General features: G+C 40.2%; 1 protein-coding gene across 3 annotated transcripts in view; it reads left to right on the top strand.

The window, feature by feature from the left end:
* slc12a5a (solute carrier family 12 member 5a) overlaps nt 1-22,642 on the top strand; it is a 139,170-nt gene that overhangs the window by 24,586 nt on the left and 91,942 nt on the right. The gene's annotated exons all lie outside the window — the stretch shown is intronic.

Genomic DNA, 22,642 nt, shown 5'->3' with positions numbered 1-22,642 from the left:
TCATCAATCATATGCCGCCATAAACTGTGTCAAAAACGTTCTGAAAACATATGGCACCGATATCTGTTGCGAAATGTGAGTGGTGGAACTTTACAGATAATAAAAGACTGTATCATAGCCTCCTGCAGTCAGATATGACATGCCCTTCACTTACATTGTGTTCCTGTCTGGGGGGCGGGAATCGTTTTAGACCTCAGTAATATACGAGTCTTCATGAGCACAGCAAGTTTGGTCGTGTGTGTGTGTGGGTGTGTGTATGACCGTCCACTAGCACTGCAGTAAATTTACCTATTTTCCTACTTATTCCATTGAAGCCACTGAAGCTGAGGAGCAGGATGGAGGATATGACCCAGTTTATTTTCTCCAAAGAAAAAAGATGAAGCAACAGAAAGAAAAATTAAGTGAGGGAAGAAGGGGAGGAGGAGGAGGAGGAGTGGGGGAGCTTCGCCCAGAAAAAGAACAGAAACTAATGAGGGCACATTTTCATGCATGGCTTTACATCTTCTCAATGATCACTACTCCACTTTAGTAAAACCAAAATATTGCTCCTCTAATAATGTTTGACATACAAGTCTCATGAAGTTTTACTGGACCACACCAATCTACAGATCATGTGCTATGAACAACATGTTCTTAAATGCCTCAGTAAATAATCTAGTAGTAGTTTTATAGTAAGAACATGACAGAACATTCTAATTATATCAAGTGCACCAAGTCACTGCAGACATTCCCCTACTTCGAACAATCGCTTACAGTTTGCACATGTAAAGCTGTGTTTCCACCGAATGGAACGGTTCAGTTAGGTTTGGTATGTATTTTTTTTCTTTCCATTAGGAATAGTACCAAAATAACCAGCCTTCCATTGGGGTACCAGAGTAAAATGGTACGGTACAGTACGGGCAGTCGGCTGATTGGGCGACTGAAAAACGTAACTCCCTCCGTGTTGTTTCAACGCCCGCAGTCTCTTCTCTTATAAAGCTTGACATCTTGTTGAGACGAACAGCCACAAACTCCTCCATTGTTGTCCGGTGTGTTGTTGTCTGCTGTTTCGCGCTCGATGTTGTTGCTCTTGTCGTCGCGCTGGTACAACGTCACGCTTTATATCTCGCTGGCGCAGCTACAGCCCACACCCGCCTACCAAGAAAAAAGGTTCCGTTCTCAGTCAGAACAGAAGCCTGACCCAGGGCTTTATTGTTCCAAATCCTACCATATCAAATCGAACCGTGCCATAATGGAAACATGGCATAAGCTGCCTGAGAGCATTTGCTTACGTCAAAGCGGAGACATTTGACTGAGGAAGAAGTTATTTCCATATTTGGAAAATGTGTGGTAATTTAAAGGAGTGGACACAACAGGTAAAAATTGACACAACAGGTTTTTTTTCATTCCTGATGTCTTTCAACCACTGAGTTACTCCATTCTCGGAGGGAAATAATAAATCTAAATAGGATTTTTTTTTTCTTTTTGTGGTATAATAATACTGTATATGGATTTGGTGCTGTTGCGTAATACCCAGTGTTCCGCTCCGCCTGCAGTTCAAAAGTAGAGTGGTCTTTAAGGGTTACTGTTTGGGCTTTAAAGTGTGTGGGCTGATTTTTTTATAGACTTTTTTATAGGCTGCCACTAATTTTGTACACACAGCACACGCAAAATGCACATTGGCTACTAAGTCCTCTGAACAAAAATACCTTTGTGGTGCTTGGCAGTTAGATATTTTTATTTTTTATATATTTTGTGATGGTTAAAGACATATAGAGGCAGCAGACACATTACACACCTCTAGCAACTTTAGATGTAACTAATATTTGGCCATTCTCATAAAGAGACTACAGTAGATATTGCAGAAGACAGTATTCTTCCTCCAGAGCTGACGTGTTTCCATTGCATTCAATGTAAATGCTCATTTGCAGGAAGGAAGGTGTTTTTCATGTAGAGGTGTTTATTAAAGAACAATGCCAACCCCTGAGATAGTTATTAACACCACATTGGAGGCAACAGAAGAAAAGAAAGAAGTATGCGACCTACTGTAACTGTTCAGTCAGTACCTCCATCTATAAATGGTTGATAATTGTCCACAGACCTGTGTTCCACTATACTGTGTGTCCACCAGGTCTCTGATGATAAACATGCCGACTTAACTAAATGGATTGGTGCCACCATCTACTCCTGTTTTCCTTATCTGCTAAGTATCTGCTTTGAAAACTTTATTTCAAGGGTTTTTTGTTTTTTTTTTAAACAAAACAGTCACATGTTTTAGGTATTTGAAGTGAAGGGTAAATGTAAATCCAAACAAAGGATGGGCAGATAAGGCAAATTTTTTTGTGAGAGAACAGTGGCACAATGTGGGAGAACAGGTCTTTGAACACAACATCAAATAGAGCTAAAAGCAGAATATATAAAAGAATCCAACTGTACATATTTAGTAGCCAGGTGTGATCTGTGCCTGGTTTGTAATGCACTATTTGTCATAAAAGAGCCACAGGGCATAAGGTCCAGACTTGGTGAGCTTTAAAAAGGCCAATGTTTATCTGCTGTGCAGCTGGAGACACTTATGGGGGCATGCACAAACAGGTCAGCGATCATGAGAGCAAATCTTTTATAACCTATAACAAGAACAAGTGAAAAAAGTTACATGCCACAAATTAAATGATCATTTTAAGTTTCCCATTGCGAGCAAATCTCAGTTATTTCTTCATGTAAAATTTGAACGTCTCACTTTGCTTTAAGCATTTCTTTCATTATCCTTCATTCATGTGCTTTAAGTGCTTAAAACCCACAGTGCAGGGAAGATGTGCTCCTCACGAAAGGTCACCTCATTACTGTTCCTACATTAAGCAATCTGATGTCAATTTTGTGCCACATCGACCTTTGTTTCGGTTTCTGTCAGTTCCACAGCAATGAACCTACTGTATAAGCCAGTTGGCACTAAGCCCATATCTCCACCAATATACCCCAGCAATCTGCAGACCTCTCTGGCCAGTATGGCAAAGTTGCCACACAATGTTGATTGTTTGACAGCAGTTCTAATCTTAATCTAATTTCACTATATAAGAGGAGGATGAGGAGAGATCCAATTATTATGGGAATAAATCTGCTTTTCTATAAATCTTCTTTTCTATTCGACACCCAAATGCATAAATTCATTCTGCCTTCCCACTCCAGGGGCAACCACTTTAACCACTAGTTGTTTTGTGTCTTGGAAACTGGAGATAAGCACCAGCAGGCTGATCAGTCATGGAGTTTAACTGACTACTTTCCTCTACTACTTAAGTATTGGCCCCAGCACCGAGCCTTGGGGAACTCTGTAATTAACTTTTATGTGCACAAAGGAGTCATTGTTGAACAAACTGTAATCTCAGTCAAGTGCAGTTCCTTTCATCCCAATCGCCTCTTCCAGTCTCTACAATGGGATGTTGCGATCAAATGTGTCAAAAGACCCAACAGGACCACTATAGATTCTAATTCATTATCTGAGGTCATGAGACAGTTGTTGGTAACTTTCACCTGTGTGTTTTCTGTGCTATGTTTTAATCTAAATCTAAAACTTTTTGTTGGATTTGTTGGATTTATAGAAGTTTAGATATATGAAAATAGCTAGCCAAAACACCTGGGTTTAAGAATGGATTGTTTTTAAGTAGGTCTCATTATTATCATCATATATAGCTTGTTAATAAAGACAGATTCATCTGATTCAATATGGAACTGATGATTATCTTTAACAGTGCGGTAGATAGTTTAGATAGTGATGCCAGCTCAGTGAGATGGGGCTGAAATGGTCCAAATACAGACCAGGTGCTACTGTGACTCTAAAGCCAAATCTTATTAATAAAATAGTTAATGAATTTGTCACTACTCAGGGTTAGAGCTGTGACTCAGCCTGAGTGGGAACGTATGTGGTTTTTTTTTTTTACTTTCTTCTATTAATGATGAATTTAAGGACACCTGTGATGAAATATTTACATAATGTGAATAATGCTCGAACATTATTCACGTTATGTAAATATTTTAGAACAGGTGTTAGCCAATCACATTTTTTTTTTTTTTGCGTAAACGTAAAATAAAGATAATGAAGTAAAATTGGGAATGCAGACCGACATACTGTTCTAGCTGTATCCACTGAAGTGAAGTGTCTCATCTTCTCCACAATTAACTGACAAGGGGAGTGGCCCACATGACTAGAGGGACAATCTGATTGGATCAATGGACACCTCTGGCTCGTGATAGGTGATAATGTTCTCTTCTGAGTGGATAATGCAGAGGTAATCTGCCCGTGAGAAGATCCCCATCACTGCAGAGCCGCTACCCAACCCCAACTCTGTTAACAACAGATAATAAGATTATAGCTCGGCCTGTGGCTGATAAAATTACGACTATATCGAGGAGGAAGATCATTTGAGGTTCTAATGTGCCACTCAATTCAATTGTAGAAACAATGACACACTCACTGACCTCACCAGGGTGGTTCCAGACATGTTAGTGAGTGACATTATGTAAATGAATCTGCAAAATAAAGAAAGAAGCTTGCTTGTTTCCAACGTCATGCTGTACTTCATATGCTCACATAACAGTAGATCCTTAATATTGTAAGATGTATTTAATTTAATAACAATAATTATCACAATGCAATTTGATCAATGGCAATGAGAATTTAAAACATTTTGTTGTGATAATAAAACCTTGTTGGCCATATCGCCCCCACACCTGCCTGAACTTATCTTATTGAGTGATACCAAGTACTGATCCAATTCCAGGGCATTTAAGAAAATGAAAAAGCTGTTATCTACCAACACTGAATCATGATTGAATGGCTTTGCTTTGTTTAAAGCATATTAAAAACAAATGCAGAGAACGAATAAGATTTAGTCACACCAGTAAACACGACAGACACCGCAGTCGGACTTTTCCCCCATCAAACTCTTTGCGTTTTGTCTGAACCCACCATTACACACAACACATATTTCACTGGAACCACAGGCACTAAAGCAATGTGTTGAGCAGCATGTCTGATTTAGTGCATTCCACAAACTATAGGAAAACTTCTGCAGCATGTACTGCTGCAGAAGTTTTCGGGGTAGATATAGTGGAGCTGGAAGTGGGAGAATGTAGACCTGCTCCTGAATCTAAATGCTGTAATCTGATCTGCCCACTGGAGCAGCAAGCAGAGGCACTAAATTCCTTTCTGTTGATTGGTTCTGGCATCTTTACACATGCACACACACATGCACATGCACGCGCACGCACACACACACACACACACACACAAGGCCCACCTGCAACATGGCATACTCACTCACCTATATTATTGGACATCCAGAATTGGTTCTACTCGTCTGACTCTGTAATATAGAGGGAAGATAACTGATTGAAAAAGAAGAAAGAAAAAGTGTGCTGTGTCTCTTTTGTCTGAGTGAAAACGCTGCTGTGCTGGCTGGCAGGTTAACGTAACAGCTTGAGATGCTGTAAGACTGCCACATTCCTGTTTTTTTTTTTTATTTTGCCTCACACCTCAGATAATTTCTGTCTTACACCACTTGACATCAAACTAGCTTTTTTTTGAGAATTGAAATATTGAAGCTGGAAACAAGAATAGTCTCAGATTGAACGAGTCAATATCCAGTATCTAATATACAGTAAGCTAAAAGGTTGATTGTTCTTGGCTGAAAATGTCAAATTCAAGCACTATCACCACGATAATTATAAGCCACATTCCTGTTTTTTTTTTTTATTTTGCCTCACACCTCAGATAATTTCTGTCTTACACCACTTGACATCAAACTAGCTTTTTTTTGAGAATTGAAATATTGAAGCTGGAAACAAGAATAGTCTCAGATTGAACGAGTCAATATCCAGTATCTAATATACAGTAAGCTAAAAGGTTGATTGTTCTTGGTCCCAATAAAACAAACTGAAAATGTCAAATTCAAGCACTATCACCACGATAATTATAAGTACATTTACTTTCACCTTGTTCAATGGAAAAGAAAGTCTTCAAAAAACATGGCAATATTGAGAAAAAATATCCAGATAAGATACAACAAATCACAAGGATAACTATGGTGGTATTAATTATTAGAAAAGGTTGATATAATAACATAATTTCACAACATATACAATATTTAGAGAGGCTGAATGTTTCATGAGGCGAGTTGAATATAATGAAACTCTAATGTGAATGTTCCGGCGCTCTGTTTTAAATTTGACTCTGATACTCGGGGAAGGATCTGAACTCGTCTTGCCTTGTTTTGCTTGTTAGTGCTTACTCTTCTCCTGCTGCGTTACCTGCATGTGTCTATTTGTGTTACTTGTCAAAATAGCGCTGTGAATAGCGTCGTCAGCTGCCACGTCTGAGAGCTCAGTCAGTAAAAGGGAGAGAGGTTAGGACAAAGAGAGCAAGGCAGAGCAAAACAAGAAAAAAGACTTTTCTGCAGCATCTCGTTAATAAAGAAGTTGAGGAGTGTTGAACTGAAGAAGAAGAAGAAGCGGAGAAATATCTTCAGTTTAACTACAGCAAGCCCAGTTGCCAACAACTAACTCCTGAATATAAAGAGCAGTGAACCTTTTTTTTTTTTAAATCAATACTCAGAAGGCTATTTCTGTTTGCTGTACACAATTACTGGATTATTAGAGTCAGATATTTTAACACAACTCCATTATTCCTGTAAATACCCTGTGTCTTATGTTTCAATCTCATTAGATCAGCGTATTGTACATGTTTTCACATGATTAACAAACACCTGTTTGCCATAAAACAAAACAACTCCAGTAGAGCAATACTGTATCTGTAGTATAAAACCGAGTGCCTGTAACTTTCGCCTCCAGCTCCCTTTTTCTTAGGTCATTGTAATGAGTCACAAGGAAAGTGGCAGCATCTGAAACAAACTTGATGAGAGTTGGAGTTAAAGTGACACAGTGAGGTCAACGTGCACTCTCTGGCTACACCTGTTCCCACCTAAAACACCAATCACTGCAAACCCAGAAACCAGCTGCTGAGTCACAGGGGGAAGGAAGTGTGGTGTGCAGTAGCAGACCTGCGTGGCAGAGCGTAAGCCAATGTGAAGCGTGTTAGGGAGATAGCAGGACATCAAGGGTACTAAAGAGAAGTTGGACAGGAAAGGTGGAGAACGGCAGAACGACAGCGGCGAAGCGACAGAAGATGATGTAATGCAGTAAGTGTTAAATGGAAAAAACACAAACGCCCCTAGAGCCCTTTCCTTGTTGTGTTCGTGTCTGTCACATACGAGAGGAGTGTGATGTAATTAAAAACCAAGTTCCCACCTTTGATGCTCTGTTTCTGATTTCTTCACCTACATTAAGCTCTGTGGTGGCTTTAGTTTACCCTTCAGGTACTAATTCTGCAGCTTTTGCAGAATGTGCACACCTAACAGTCTTTGGTTTAACTGACCTTAATTAATAACAGGGAATTTACTATTTTGAGTTACTGTATATTTGGTAAAGTCACTTTATTCTAATAGTAATGAACTCTGGTCTCAGTCTATTGTGTTTATTGAATTGACCCAGCTAACAAATTCTGCTTCCTAGAACGTTGTGGGTACGTTACTTTTTAATTGCGGGTATGGTTGTCATGGAAAGTTTTCCTAACGTTCTCCTAACATTAGCTTTTGGTTCCACATTAGCTTCCCCAGGAACGCTCCCCGAATGTTACTCAATTCAACCTTTGTATAACGTTCTCTTTTGAGTTCCATGAGGTGTCAGAAAAATGTATTCCTGTAAAAATGGTCATTCGTATCCTCAAAGACTCTTAATTGATTTAGAACTTCCCAAAATCCAGTGTTGTTTTAAAATTAAGTAATTTTTAAATAAATAATTTCAATATTTTCTTTAATTTCCTTGCCTTTTTCCAACTGTAAAAGCTACATAATCTTACTTAACTAATTTCATGGAGACAGAACCTTTCTTAGCACACAGCAGCAGATTAGTAGATTTTTGAGTGAATCATGACCCAAGGAGTTAGATTTGAATTAAATTGTAAGTTTCTGAAAGATTCACATCTCCATTATTGAAACTGAACGCTTCAACGTAAAAGAAAACATGCAAAAAGTAACCAAAATATGGCAAAGCCTTGTAGCCATGGTTGTATCAGAAGCAATTATACTACAGTGGTAAATAGCATGAAAGCATAATATCCCACTGACAGTGCTTGAAGTAAGTTGGTTCTGTCTGGTTCACCCTTGTTAAATTTACCGGCATCTAAATATACAAGTTGGCAAAATGTGTAATTTTAAGTCCAGATTTCAGGTATTTAAATATGGACTAAATATTTAAATGTAAGCATCTTCTAGTATCTTTTATTTACTGAAAACACTTAAAATTGAATGTTCAGTTATTTAGTAATACCGACAGACATTATTTCTAACTTCACACACTGGAGCCTCTAGTGCTTCTCCCAGCAAGTGTGTGTGAAATGTGCATCTTCCTTTGCACGTCTCATAATGAAAAATATAAAAAAAATAATTGTGACAAAATATGGTTTGTAATTGAAAATGTGGTGGAAAATGGACAATAAACTGTCATTGTGCATATTTATAATGCATGAGCATTTGATTGGTAGAGCTTATTATGTGTCAGTAGACAGCCATGGCACAATTATTCTTCTGAAACTGTATTGATAGAGCATGGGCGTGTACATAGGAATGCTGTGACCTCTGTAAAATAGTAAATAGAGCAATCTTGGTTGCAGCTAAATGAGGGTTAGTAGTGACAGGGTCTACATATTGACTTTTTTTTTTTCAGTGTAATTTGGTTTGAGGAACCATAGATTAAGGGTCATGTCAGGGTCTTGTTAAGGTGGCGGTTCACTTATTCCCCTGAGGTTATATATTGTATTTCCAGATCAATAAAGATTAAGGTAACATTACATGTTCTCCCAACAAGCCTTCAGATTTTATTTGTTTTGTTATGTTTTTGTTTCACAGGCAACAGCTTGAGTGCACTTTACTGAAAACAATTAAAATGGATGGGGGAAAAAAACTGTATTTTTTGGACCAGGTATTGTTTTAGGTTCTTGAGATGAGATGATGTCACCTCATGGGTCTAATGAAATATTAACTTTATATTGCTACCTTGAGGGGAGATAGCTTTAAATGGGAAATACACAAAAGTGTTCCAGGAGCTGGGGACTCTGTTGAAGGAGCACTTCATTGTCACTTTGAGTGCTTTCTGAGATTGAAACATAACCACCAGTAATGAGCAGGCCATGTCTCTCAGAGGAGACTCTGTTTAGCTGAGAATTTATTAGAAATTAAATCGTGCCCTAGGATTGCCTTTATGTAAAAATATTGTGAAGGACTGTCACAGGGGCTGCGTGAATCCAGTATTTCAGGAATAATGCTTTTTAATTGAAAATGTAAGAACATTTGTTATTATTGTCGTTTTAGAAAAAAAATTTGGCCTGTATCTGTATATCTGTTACCGTGTGTGTTAATGCAAATTAGAAATAAATGAAATGATCTAACCAGCAACTGGTCTGAAGGAGCCACGAAAATAACAATGACCCACATGAGGGTCGCATTGAGCGCTGTGGAGCACCAATTTTGGCTGACATAGGCGGGGTACACCCCGGACAGTTCACCTGTCCATTCACTCACACACCTAAGGGTCAATTTAGAGCGTCCATTTTGCCTATTCCAACAGATCTGCATGTTTTTGGACTGTGGGAGGAAAGCCACACACACACTCAGACATTCAAACAAAAAAGGCTTTGATTTTTGGTTATAAATGTAAACTAATATGTATTTGTCAAGATTCATTGATCTGCTTACAGAGTGCTTCAGTGCATTGGTGTTGCAGTCTGTTCAGGACCATCCATGCATAGTCAAGTGAATACTGTGGTTGTTGCTGCCCTTGTCATAGTACACAATGGAGTGCGTCTGCCTCTGCTGTGTTGCAAGTATAAGGCAGTTTCCCGGTTTAGCATGCCGCTAGTTGTTAGCATGTTGAGTCTTTACATCCATTTGCATTAAAAATATCCAAGATGGAGCTTTAAATCGGCCTCTGTCAGTCCAAAAAACTTACCAATTTGTTCTGAATTCTGAATAAAGGCATACATGCAGTTAGCCTGGGTGAAACCAGGTGAGTCTGTCAGTTTTGATTTACCTCTGCAGAAACGTCTGGCAAGGATGCCAATTTGGCCAACTTCAGAATCTACCAATCACACTAGAGGTGGGCTACACGTGATGACGACAGAAGAGACGTCTAGCCTCTGTGGACGTCACGCATGGCAGCCGCCGAAGAGCAGCTGTCTTTTTGTCTTTCGGCTGTTTGGCTTCCATTTTAAGCAACTTACTCCATGGAGCTCCCCCAGGCAAAAGCTGTTAGACACCTTTACTAGATAGCTGTACTCATTGCAGAAAACTACAATGAATATGTTTGTTGATCTATCCAATTTTGGTTCGACTCACTTGTTTACATGTCAGTCACTGTGTGTGTTTAGGTGGTGTGCAGGTTTTACCTGAGAAAATGTCCATCCATCCTTGTTCATCCATATTTTTTTTTTACCCTCTGAAAATCGGAAAATTGTTTTCTGTATAGTATAGTAAGTATAATGCTGAGTACTATGGCATACTATGAAGTGCAGCTACAAGTAGTGAGACAAGACACTAAAATAGGATCTATAGGTATTACAAATGGGAAAACAAATTTAGCTTTGTCTTTTTAAATGGTGCATTTGATCAGTCTTCTCTTTACTGTATTTTTATCAATTGGATGATTTTAGACAAAAAGCAACTACTTAATTTCAAGGTTATGTACACTGAACCTTGTAAAACTTTCCTCTATTAATGGTGATAGAGTGATCTTTTAGTAATTAGGTACAACATTGCCGGATTTCTCTGTAAACAATGCGAGTGCTTGACAGAGATGGTGACTGATCAGTACAGCAGGGTATGTCAGCCACGCTGTTACAGCCGCCCAGCAGGCATTGACTTTGCTCTGAAGCGTTGTGTAGTGAGTGATCCAGGGGGTCTGGGAACACTAATATGTATGAATGATTGAAAGACAAAAGAAAAGAGGACAGGAATGGAGAGTGGGATGGTTAGTGGAGTGGCGAAGAAACAGAGGGGATAAAAGCGGCTGGTGGTGGTGGTGGTGAGATGGGCTCAGAGGTAACAAGAGTGGGAGAAACAGGTTGAAAAAGAGGGATGTAATCCATGATCCAGATGGAGGGTAGCTTGCTGTTTGGAGCAGCAGGGGATTGGGGCTCTCAGTTAATGTGACGGGCACGCTGGGTAAAAATAGCCTGGGGAAGCAGGGCAGGAGATTTCTATGATGAATAATACACGGAGATGGAGGGAGGAGGAGTGCAGTGTGAAGAGGAGGGGCCACTCATTTGCTTGGATAATAAATTAATTTATCACAGGAATTCTGCTTTTAAACATTCTGTAATGACTATGATAAATGATGCTGCAGTTTTATTTTTAATTAGTTTTTATTGCGAAGTGTCAATATTTGAAGGTTGTGGGTGAGTTAATTCACACGAGACCATATAACAGAAAACCATTTGGGTCTCGGGGAAGTGAAAAAGCTTTTATCCCCACTATATCCACGCAGACACAAGGATACGCAGTGAGCTTTCTCTCTGTCAAATATTCACACTGGGGAGAAACACATTGTATAACATGGATCCCTGTGGATCTTTGACCCTTTACCAAGCATCAGTACGAGTACATGTTGTTCCATTTAAACTCCACACTCTTTAAATTTCATTTGTCAGTGAAAGGCCTTCAGTATCTCATTGTCCATATTACTAATATTACAAGGTGATTATAATCCAGACAAGGATGGTCTAGACGAGGAAATTCAAATTGAGAACGCGCCCGTACCGCATGAACTGATAACTCGGAACAAAAAAACACCAGTCGTTGTCATGTGCAAAGACACAAAGAAGATTAAATATAACACAGTACTGTATTTGATGTGTTTTTATGAATACCTCCATTAAAGTCATGTTTAAACTTCGTACAACCTCTCTCTCGCAGTAAATGGATGTGTCTGGTTACACCCCGCTCACTTCATTACAATGTAGAAAATATCACTCCATCAAAAGAGGAGTCGAACTAATCCATGTCAAATTCAACAATGACAGCGTGTTTCAGCCACAGGTCCTGATTGAACGCTCGCAGCGGCGACGCTTTGTTTGAGCTTTTCTTGTGAAAAATTGATTGCCACAAGCATTATGCTGGTGAATGAGTTTGTTTACCCTGTTCAGTTTACAAAAATGATGGTAGGAGGCTGCAGCCAGCCACTCGGTTCGGAATTAATCACCCTCTCTCTCAACGACACGGCATCATAGTGATGAGTCTGTCTGAGCGATCACGCCGGGCGCTGTTTGACTGAGAAACACTGCGTCTTGCTAATGTCCGATTCACCTCTGTGGGGTGAAGAAGATGCTTGTACAACAGACTTGCACAGTGTAAAAAAACATTGCTATTAAAGTGCCGTTTAATGGCAGTGTGTTGTATAAAATCATCGTCTAATAAACAAAGACAGAATATACTGTATGTGAGCTCTTTGGATGGGCTGGCTGCTTTAATCCACACTGGCTCATTGCTATATCTTCTACATCTTTCCTTATTTCCAATTCTTAATTAGTCAGCTGAGATTGGCACAGTGACCCCCATGTGGAGGAGAAAGTGGTAGAAGATGGATGGATGGATGAATGCATGCAGTCAATGTCGACTTTATTTATACAGCACATTTAAAACAACCTTAGTTGACCAAAGTGCTGCACAGGCACAAGAAATACAAGACAAAGACAAAAAACAAACCAAAAAGCAAGCTGCAGAATAAATATAGCGATAATAATGTAATAAATTAAGAATGAGGCTGTAGAAAAGACAACTTCTCTAGCTCATAATGACAAGGAGAAGAGGTGTGTTTTCACCAGGGACTTAAATGTTTCTAGGGCCTGTGCTGCTCTTACATGATAAGGTAAACCATTCCACAGACTGGCAGCAGCTTCTGAAAAGGCTTGATCACCTTTGGTTTTACACAGTCAGTAGCATAAGTTCCTCTACTTAGCAAAATCAGTAGGAATGACTCACTTTATCTCATCTTGCAAATGAATGCCCTTTATGGCAATAGATTTTTTCCGATCAGACTGGGCATCAAGTAGGCACACATTTTAATGCTGACTTTAAATTAAGTATAAAAACGCATAAGTTAGAGTGGCAAAAGTTCTTGGATGAACAATTTATCTTTTCATTCCCTTTTCTGGTTCACTCTTTCGTCGATATAACGTTCGACCTTGAAGCCCCGCGAGCCTTTGAAAGGTTGGACAAAAAAAAAAAAACAGAGGCGTACATCTCGACAAAGCCAACAGTGGGTGCTATCTAAAGTAGCCCAACACATCCTCTGTTTATGTCGGCCAATCCAACATTGTACTTGGCTGCACAAACATCTGTCAGGATTAAGAGAACGATCGGTTAATCTGGCGTTCAGTGGGAGATTTTAAAACACCGGTGGCTCGGGTGCCGGGCCACCGTGTCCCAAACAAGGGATTGCGAGTGCGGTATTGAGTGAGCAAAGGAGTAGCTGATTGTAGCACCATATTAGCTGACCCCAGATGTGTACTGAGCATCAAATCCTCTGCAGTAATTCTACTCCGCTGCTCCAAATACCAACCGAGGGCTGCTGGTTGCTATGGCAACAGCACTCCTGTCCAATATTGCAAGCGGTGGGTCTGCCAGTCTCACTGTTTCTATTTTTCCCTCTCTTCTTCCTGTCTCTTTCTCTCTCCTTCTTCTGCACCGTTTCATCTCCGTGTAGCATGTGTTAAGTACCACAGTATGGATTTACTGCGATGTTTGTGGCTGTGGTATGACTTGCCCCCACGCTGATCGCCAATATTTATAGACCATTCCTTTAATGCACTGTAAGTACAAGTTGAGGGATTTTTTTCCCCTTCTCCTTAGATGCAGTTGAGTGCTACTGGCCCAAGATCACATTTGTTGTGCTCTGGCTATATGACACATTAGATTCACGTTCCAATCCCAATTTGCAGAGGCAGATATGTTCGTAATTGAACATCTATTGAGAGTCTTTAAACTGAGTATTGGGTAAAATGGGTTCAGCTGCACTTTCAATTTAGACATAAAATGGCTTCTAAATAATTCACAGAAATCTATTGGGACTATTTGCCAAATAAGCCCAGGCTGCAATGTGTATTAACACAGAATGGAAGGGGATGCTAAATATTTTTCATTTTTTATTCATTGATAACTTTTTTGTAATTACCAAACACGGTAGCCTATTTTTTTTTTATGGTTGTACAAATCTCTCTTTGCAGCCCGATTCACCAGACTGTCCCTTTTCCACTTGGTTGCTTGGCTGCTCATGTTCCAGGCTGTGGTGCAGGAGCTTTGCCCTCTTCCAATCCACTGCCACCCCTCCACCTTATGCTGCCTACAGCAGGCACAAATCACGATCCTTGTCCCACACCTGCCCCGACAGTCATGCCTCTATTGGTCTAAAAGGGACATGGCAGAGACACCTGTGTGTTGGTTCTTAAGTACGTCGACCAGTGTGCTTCAGATGCACAATTGTGTGTTTTGCTTTAGATCAGTGACATTTTTGACAACTTTTACTGCCATTTCCACAACACCTAATCCATCCATCCATCTATCTTCTATCGCTTTATCCTCCACATGTAGGGCTGGGTATCAATCTAAAATTTGATCAATTTGACTTCACTTTGATACTGGTTCCTGAACGATTCTTTTTTCTGTACCAGTTTTATAATAACAGTTCTAAAAAAGAAAATTACATTACACATTATGGTACAAATCCACACTCAATGCAGTAATATTTTACAAATATTGCATCACACACTATATTAGTATTCATTTTGTTGAAACGGAGCCACACTTTCGACCTCGTGGCATTTTAACCCAACACACAAGTCACAACACACTTACGTGTAGTTAACGACACAGACACACGTGAACGCGGTCTGTGGCCGTAACAGCCGCAATCACACGTAACGTTACAGCCAATCACCGGCAGCATTATCAGATCTTCATCCCATGATTAACTCCGTAGGTACCGAAACATGGGATTGAAAAACAAGGCACGTTTCGATAGCGGGTAGTATCGAAGCATTCCGGTCGGTACCATAAAGGAACAGAAGTTCGGTACCCAGCCCTATTCACATGAGGGTCACAGGGGGTGCTGTGCCAATCTCATCTAAAAATAAGGCGATAGGCGGGGTCACACCCTGGACAGTTCACCAGTCCATCACAGGGACACATACATAGGCATCTAATGCATTTTCCCAAAGTCTTCGGACTATAGCTGACTTCCAGTATGACTAAGCCTGTTGCATGTATGACTGCAAAGACTTTATAATTAACTGCCATTTCCTTCAGGTTTGAAAGGTGCACAGTGAACCCAGACAGGTTGATTCACCTTTGAAGAGGAACAACACCGTTTGTGTTCAAGGGTGGAATCACTATTATTATTGGACTTTAATCGCAGTACATAGTGTTCCTCTTCTTTGTTAACACTGAGTCACGTCTGCACTTAACAAATCACTAGTGGGACAGATTCAAAAAAGCTATACATTAATTAGCTATCTGAACTTGTCAAAATTGCTCGATCTTATTTATCACAGCATGCACTTGAGATGCCCTCAATCCTCCAGTTGCAGCAAATGTCATACAAAAAAAAAAAAAAGAAGAAAAATCACTGTGTCAAAAAGCAGCTTCCGTCAGATTTATTGCAGTCATTATCTGGCTTGACACGGGGGCTATATTGAGGCTAATTCTCCATCAACTCCACTCTTGTGTCTTGCATTTTTGAAGCACAAATGCTTCCTCGTGCTCCAAATATTTTATTTTAATTTCAGAGACTGCTGGAATTCCGAGAGGACATTACGCATGCTGTTTGATTTCAAACATTTTGATGCGTAGCGAAGAAACAATCCTTTTTTTTGGTCTCTGTCTTTTGTTTTCTCTCCAACTAAAGTTTAACTCCTTTTCCAGAGATTTAGAGATTCCTCGGCATATGAGGACAAAGATGTCCACCCAACTATCTGGAGCCATTCACCATGTTGTTGCAGTTTGACCTTTGAATGTACTGTAGTACATCTACTGTAGTTGATCTACTACATTTTCAGTAATAACATTCTGTGTATGTTCTTTCTTGTGTCTCTAGTACTCTAACAAGGCACTGTATGCATGACTTTGTTCTCCGACGGTGGACGTGTTCGATGCCTGCTGCTGGCGCCGCTGTCATACTCACAGTAACCAATCGCAGTTTCCCACACGGGGCACACACCAAAGTGTGTGGCTATAGAAAGTAATCAGAGCAGTGTATGTCATGGCCGACTTCTCGGCAGAGTTGCTATTAATGCTTTACAAAAGTGGCGATGACATGGTGTTTCACTGTTGTTGGGTGCACTCGGGTATTATAAAAATGCCAGCATCAGGGAGAATACCGCGGCCTTATCTGAGCGCTCCCCTTTGCACAGTGTACACTCTTTGAGCATCAATGAAAAGACATGATTTGATTTGCCGCTGCAGGCCCACAGTGAAGCAAATGCGTGACTATTCAAATTGAATGAGCAGTGTTTTTTCAGTTGAGGCCCTCCACCGTACACAGTGAGTGGAGTTCTCTATAACAAATATCTCAACCCAATGGAAATGTATTTGATTTGGCTCATTCTCAACATTAACTAAAAAAATCATATGCATTGCTTAAGGTTAATTGCAGTGTCCCACATTTCCCAAATGTCAAACCATTGTGTTGTGTGTTTGTCGTGCAGTAATGATAAGGTTGAAACCATAAACCTTGCTTACTCTGTGTTAATGTTTCAGCTGTGGATCGCAGGGATGTAACGATTCAGCAGCCACACTGCACGCGTCTACGACTCTGTGCTGTGTGGTCACAATGCTTCACTCTCTCTCTGTCCAGCTCCGTGTCTACAGCCATACTTGTGAATAGAGCTAGATGCAGCTCATTTGTGCGGCAGAACTGGTGATTTCTCCCTCGCAGAGTAGCGAGGGTTAGGCCAGAAAGTCGCAAGATTTCTCATTTGTGTTTTGTGGGTCTGAAAAGTTGCTATAATATAGCGACAAATTTGCCAACACTGCCTCAGACTCCACACTCTCACCCACCAACGCCGTGGCGGCGGTCTGTATAATCTAATGCCTCAATGACTTTGAACAGTCAACGTAGATGATACGTGCATGCATGTCTGAACCCATTTGAATCATTTTAACTGTCTCATGATGCTTCATTACGTCCCAAGTACACATTTAAGTCCGTCATCATCTTAAGCCCTGCTTCCACTGAGCTGTACGGTTCGGTTCAAGTCAGTACATTACGCAATTATTACTTCACCCCACGGAGTGTGTGTGCGCTTCCGCACTTACTTGCAATATGAGCAACAGAGGGCGACAGAGGCTTGTTAGAATTTAGAATAACTTTTTTTTTTAGAATTTTGACCCTGACATGCAAACACACAACCTATTGATCTGGATGCGCCACAGAGTCACTAGAATTAGTGAAGGGCACCGATCTAACTGATCTGGAGCTGCAGCTAACGATTATTTTCATACTTTTCACAATTAATCGAGTAATCGTTTGGTCCATAAAATGTTAGACGGCGTTAAAAAATGTTGATCAGTGTTTGTCAAACCTGGAAATGATGTTCTCAAATGTCTTGTTTTGTCCAAAAACCAAAACGATTCACTTTTAATGATTTCTATGAGCAAAGAAACGAAGAAAACATTCACATTTAAGAAGCTGAAACAATCAGAAATCTTGTTTTAATAATTGAAAAAGCTTCAAAGCGATCAATCGATTATCAAAATAGCTGACGATTCATTTAATAATCGATTAATTGAATAATTGTTTCAGACTGTACAGTCCCACTTTTTTGCACCCTTCTTTGGGGTAACTCCAGCACCTAAACACACTGCAGTGGGCTGATTGATTGTGACGAGTTAAGTCACGTCACATTTTTAAATATGCTGAGCATTATGACGGATGGAAGATTCAAGGATGTTTGTGTTTCTTTTTTTGAACAAATAATTTCAGTGTGGGGAAGTGTTTTTATTGTGTCACATTATTTCTTCTTTGTGGAATTTATTGGTGTACGAAAATTCACTATGGCGAGCTGAACTGCACCGTACCATTTGTTGGACATGCAGCTTTTCGATGCCTTTGGTCTGACCTTGGTAACACAAGGTCAGTAGAAGTCAGCACGCCCTGCTCAAAAACATAATTGAATATCTTTTGCGGTCTGCCATCAGTTTTAGAACGTGTGGGTTTGCGTTCTTCATTAGTGCCTCTTAAGTAGATCATATTAGGTCAATGTGGTTATCTGTGGTCAAAAATGACTCGACAAAGATTGTCCCTTTACTTAAGTTCATAACATCTCAACGAGCCTTTAATCAAAATACATTTAGCCTTTCAAAAGCCAAAAAAACTGGTTGATTAGAGGAAGGTGTGACATACAAACTAAACTCCACATCGACTCAAATATGCTCATGCAGAAACATGTAATCATGCACAAGATAACTAGTACTTCGGGAAAATGTGTGACTCATGCCTCTGGCATTTAGGCATAAATGTCTCTTATTTGTCAATGCCTCCACTCGATAATAATAATGATGAGAATAATAATAACAAACTATTGACTACTACCACAGAAGACATGCATTCTCACACAAACAAGCCCCCGGAAAAAGGTTTCTTTTTTCTCCTTTTGTTCAAGTATTTCATGCAGCTACTATTTCTGTGGTTTTCACTTCCTCTATGTCCCGTCCTAAAGACAAAGAATTGCTTCTGGCAGTACATGAATGCTGTAAGGGTCTGGGCTAATCCACTAACAGGGCCACTGTTTGTAGACAAGACACAGTTAAGTTGTCAGCAAGCGATGCTGCTTAAGAGAGAAGATGCCCGGCGTTAGTCAGCAGTACATGCACAGAATAATGCCAGCAGATCAGTTAATAGTTAATCTGACACTTGTGCTAGCATGAAACAAAATACATTAAACAGGAGTATGTACAATTTCCTCCAGGAAACATTTGGTATCAGAGTTGTGAGTAAAGTGAACCATTATGTCATAGCACTGTAAAATCTACATGAGACCACGTGCACCTCACATGTACCTGCCTGAATCTGAACTGAACATTTCTGGATGGAAAACAAAGATCTTTAATCTGTCTCCTGTGACAGTTTGTGACCAGATCTCACTTCACTGCTCCGTATGCAAATACACACTCTATAGATTTGTCATCATGTGTTTGTTTGGGTGGGCCAGTGCAATAGATAGAGGGTGTTGGGGGAGGACTGTCTGTGCTGCTCTAGTAGAGCCTTAGAGTAGAGTTGTTGTTGTGTTTAATCTTTTACAGAATAGCGCAGTTTCACATGTTAGTTTTCACAGGGGACCAATGTAATGTGTTTTTTTAAAGTAATGATGTATCTTATGTGGGATGTCCCTGTAAAACCTAAGGGAACCTAGGTTTTACTAAAAAAGAAAGAAAAGGAAACAAGGTTTTAATGTTGTATTAAACAAATGTATTTACCATTAACAAAATTATAAGAACCCAAAATGAGCAGTTCATCAGTGGGAGAATAAGACAGGGATAAATTATTGTGCAATGCTTCATTAATATGAATGTGCCACTAATGATTATCACTCATAGCTTGAACGATTGAGCCCCAAAAGCTGTAAATAAAGATACAGAACTGGTAAAAATGAATTGTCAGGGCATTTCATTTAAAGCTATTTTTTCTTGCACAAATACGGGCCGATGACAAAGCATCATTAGAGAGAGGGTTGTGTAACGGGACATTACATCGTTTCACGATGTCAAACAAAAAACACTCACATTTACAGTTGGCTCTTTGCTTTGCTTGATTTGGCAGACTGTCAGCTGGTTGGGTTTCGTGCACTTCAGTGGTCCGCCTCGTGTGGCACACTTGCATCAGAATGTGAGGTCAGAGTTTGGTGCTCAAGCTGTTTGCATTGAAACGTGGGCAAGAGATTAGCAGAGGTGATACCTGCACACTTGTGAGTCTGATTGGAGCAGCAGCAGCAGCAGCAGCAGCAGCAGCAGCAGCAGCACCTCAGGCAGATCAGTGCAGTGACTGGAGCACTGTGAACGCAGTTGAAAAGGGTGCGTTCGATATATGTGACAAACTATGTCAAGTGTGTCACATGTGATCGCAGCAGCCGCACTTGTGTTGACTGTTTAAACAGATGGCAGGTTTAGCAGGTTTTTTTTCCATAATTTGTTCGTTGTGTGCTTTAACAGGGATCTATGTTGCCGTGTACTGTAATTCACTGTTATCTGTTAAAATGATGATGGCACTGTCCTAAATCCATTCATTTCAAAATCGTTGACTATAACGTGTACCAAATATAGGGAGACCTGAGAGCTTGAACCAATGCCACACACTCCAGAATGTATAGCTAGTCAGTTTGTAGATGTAGAGCATTGTAAAGACTTGGTTGACTTTAACCTGTTGTTGTTGAAGCTTTGTATCCACAGCACCAAAGTAAATTAAACCGAGTCCTCCTTCTATGCGCTGCAGTAAGGCCATTGTAGAGTAAATGACTAGGCAACAGTGACTGCTGCAGGACAAGACCTTCATTTACATGATTTATGTAGCATGGGACAGAACTGCATGTGGTTTCAGACCCCTTCACTGTTGCATATTTAGCGTCGACTGTCTCATCAAACAGATAAACCAGGCCTTTTTCTCAGAGGAGCATCCATGGGTCACTCAAACAGAGCGCCACCGCCACATCTCAACCACACTCCATCAATCAGTCCCTTGGAGTAGAACGGCTTGACATAAAACCACTTTGCTTAAAAGCCATAATACAGGTTAATACAGGTTGCCTTGTTTTTGCCAAACAGCAGTTTATGGACTCATGAGAGCATGAGGTGAAAGATTATCTGGTCCGACGAGACTAAAACTGAACCCTTTGGGCAGAACTCCATATGCAGTGACTGGCAGACAGTAGTCATAGCTGCTCACATGGCTAATGCCATCGCTACAGGCTACAAGGATATTGGTGGCAGCAACTTGCTATTGGAGGAGAGCTGTACAGCAGCAGGAATGGGAAGACAACATCCAGGGAGGGATGAATGCAGCCTAAAACAAAGAGGTCTGTCTCGCACCCTGAGACTGGGGTGGCAGTTTATCTTGTGGCCCGAAGCATGAAGCCAGGACAAAACTGGAATGGCTTCACAACAGGGCTGGCTTGCGGTCTTGGACAGATTTTAGTCAAAGCCTAGATTCAAAGCCCATTGAGGATAGGTAGAAAAAAAGCTGAAGATGTAGTCTCACAGATGTTTACCATCCAGTCTGACAGAGGCTTTCAGTCAGGAAGACTGTGATAATCTGTCCTAATCCAGATGTGGGAAGCCTGAAGACACTTATCCAAGAAGACTCGAGCTGTGATTGTAGTGTATTAAGGATATCAATACTTTTCACTTTGGAATAGTTTTAAGTGTTTTTGTGACCATTAGTATTATTATTAGGTTATTGCGTATTGTTGGATGGGAAACATTCAATTTCTAGATTATTTTCTAAATCCACAATAAACAACACAATATTAGATATACAATAGTATAGAGGTCCCTATACTTTCTGAAACCACTGCAGCTGCTGTTACAGCATAAAGGTCTGCCACAAAGCACTGCACCAGGATTGTGGGTGGATTGCAGTGCAATGTACAACAGTTAAGTACCATTATCACAGTAACTAATACCCTTGCTGTTCATAATGCAGTTTAATAATGTGTTTTCTTCAGTGTTTACCTCCATGTCATTCAAAAAAAAAAAAGTCTGCATCTCCGGTCGATGCAAGAATCACTGTAGCAACCAATATAAATAATCTGTTTTCGTGTCGGGCCCTGCACATTTAAGCAGCAGATTGACTGCTTGAAACTATGCCCACGATAATCTATACTGAACGATGTTGAGCGCGTCATTCAGAATGTAATTGTGCCACCTGAAATGCTTTGTCTGCTTTGTAATACAAAAGCTCTTATCCTGTGGATATTGTAATTTAATTTGTTTCACGCCCTTTGTTGTTACAAAATAAAGTGGCTATGGGGTGAATGTTAATGAACAAACTGACAGAAATGTGTCTGTCTGTGCAGCGCGGTGAGGAAATGTAAACGTATTGTTCATTTGTCAAGGAAATTGTACTTTGACAAAACCGGTTTTGTCGGAGACATTGTTAAATTATGACGTTTCTTTTTGGTTTTGTGCATCAGCACTACATGACTAAAACCAAGATTAATTGTTTTCATATGTCTGGTGCAGGATCACGGTGGTTGGGGCATAGAAACACACATTTATGCTCATAACACACTGTGTACCAGATCAAAATGAATCGACATGGATCAAAATGACACCAGCCTAATTGACAGTGTGCCACCCGCCACTATTCATGTCCTCTCAGTCGGAAACAAACTTCTCTATGATGGTGTCTAGCGTAAATAAGGTAAAGATAAAGAGCAACTCTCTGTTTGTTAGCTGCATATACACAACGTGCAGTGGAACAAGTGTCAGTGTGTGTGTATGGAACTGTGCTTTAATAAAAACCAAACACTGATGCACCTTCATACAAAGACAGTGTGTTTGTGCATCTGAGTGCATAA

Source organism: Solea senegalensis, linkage group LG4 (genome assembly GCF_019176455.1).
Source record: "Solea senegalensis isolate Sse05_10M linkage group LG4, IFAPA_SoseM_1, whole genome shotgun sequence".
NCBI lineage: Eukaryota > Metazoa > Chordata > Actinopteri > Pleuronectiformes > Soleidae > Solea > Solea senegalensis.
This window is presented reverse-complemented; position numbering and strand designations above follow the sequence as displayed.